The sequence below is a fragment of the Neophocaena asiaeorientalis genome, unplaced genomic scaffold (genome assembly GCF_003031525.2).
Source record: "Neophocaena asiaeorientalis asiaeorientalis breed wild unplaced genomic scaffold, Neophocaena_asiaeorientalis_V1.1 scaffold43, whole genome shotgun sequence".
Classification (NCBI taxonomy): domain Eukaryota; kingdom Metazoa; phylum Chordata; class Mammalia; order Artiodactyla; family Phocoenidae; genus Neophocaena; species Neophocaena asiaeorientalis.
Genome location: NW_020173674.1, coordinates 3,092,176 through 3,093,609, shown reverse-complemented (window position 1 = coordinate 3,093,609; position 1,434 = coordinate 3,092,176). Strand labels below are relative to the sequence as shown.

Below are 1,434 nucleotides of genomic sequence, written 5' to 3'. Positions count from 1 at the left end.
GAGTAGGGCTCCCTTTGGGGGGGGCATGAAAATGCTCTGGAACCTGCCAGAGGTGGTGCTTGTGGGACACGGTGGAAGCAGTGAATGCCACTGAATTAGACACTTCGAAATGGTTAATATTCACCTCAATAAAACGTTTAAAAAGTGAACTTGAACCGATGATGGGTGAGACAGGCTTCAAGCCTGATGTGCTGGGTCCTCCTCAGGGAGCCCATTTCTCGTGGACGCCACTCACTTCACGCTCCCCGCTCCCTGGGCGGCTGGGGAAGGGGCTGGCTGCCCCTGCAGCTCCCGGGATGGGCTGTGCCCGAGGGAGGGTGCCCGGCTGCCACAGCCTTGCTTACTGCAGCCCGAGGCCCCTCCTACATTTGCTCTTTGCCCCACAGCCCAGGCAGAACCGCAGGCCGGCCCTGGCACCAGCCCCGGGACCGGGTGGGGGGAGGGCTGCAGGCCTGGCTGGCCCCGAGGCCCCCGTGCCAGCCCCGCCCTCCCCGGCCTTCCTGCAGCCAGCGGACTCCGTGCCCGTTTGTTCAAAATCCACAGCACCATATGCGCAGCAACATTTAATTGAATAAATTTCCTCATAATGGGCCCGAGGCTTCTTTGAAAGATGAACTTTCACCTCTGAGACGGGGCTTTAGAGACCCAGAGGGAGCCGTGCCCACCTAGGGAAGCACCCAGCCTGGCACAGAGCTCTCTCCGCCCAGGGCCACTTGCTCTGCCGCCCAGCAGCCTCACACACATCTATGAGGTCGGAGGAGAAAACCCCCAGCCCCAGGCCCAGACTCCACCCCCAGCCACAGGAGAGGTGGGACCCGCAGGCCTTCCCCAGGCCAAGGGTCCCCCCCTGTACTGGGTTTAATGGTGTCCCCTCAAAATTCACGTCCACCCAGAGCCTCAGAATGTGACCTCATTTGGAAACGGGGTCTCTACAGATGTCATCAGTTAAGATGAGGTCACGGGGAGTAGGGTGGGCCCTGATCCTACAGCCGGTGTTCTCATAAGAGGAGAAAATACACAACACGGAGGCGGTGGCCATGGGATGACAGAGGCAGGGGCTGGAGGGACGAGGCCACAAGCCCAGGGACAGCTGGAGCCCCCAGAAGCTGGAAGAGGCAGGAAGGACCCTCCCCTGGATTCTGGCCTCCAGACGGTGAGAGCATCAGTTTGTGTGGTTTAAGCCGCCCGGTGTGTGGTCACTTGTTCTGGCTGCCCCGGGACGTGGACCATCCCCGCTCCAAGGACAGCTCCCTCCCCTGTGCTCTGACAAAAGCCCCTGGCACACAGGAGGCACCTGCCACAAATCTATGGAAGACCTGAGGGGCGCATGGCCGAACTGGACACTTTGTTGCCCTCCAGGCTTCCTACCCCTTGTACTTCCTCCTGGACGACCTCGTGTGTGGGGACCAAAGGGCCGGGAGGCACGTCCGCCAG

General features: G+C 61.0%; 1 protein-coding gene across 3 annotated transcripts in view; it reads right to left on the bottom strand.

The window, feature by feature from the left end:
• SHANK2 (SH3 and multiple ankyrin repeat domains 2) overlaps positions 1–1,434 on the bottom strand; it is a 544,903-nt gene that overhangs the window by 99,196 nt on the left and 444,273 nt on the right. The window lies entirely within an intron of this gene.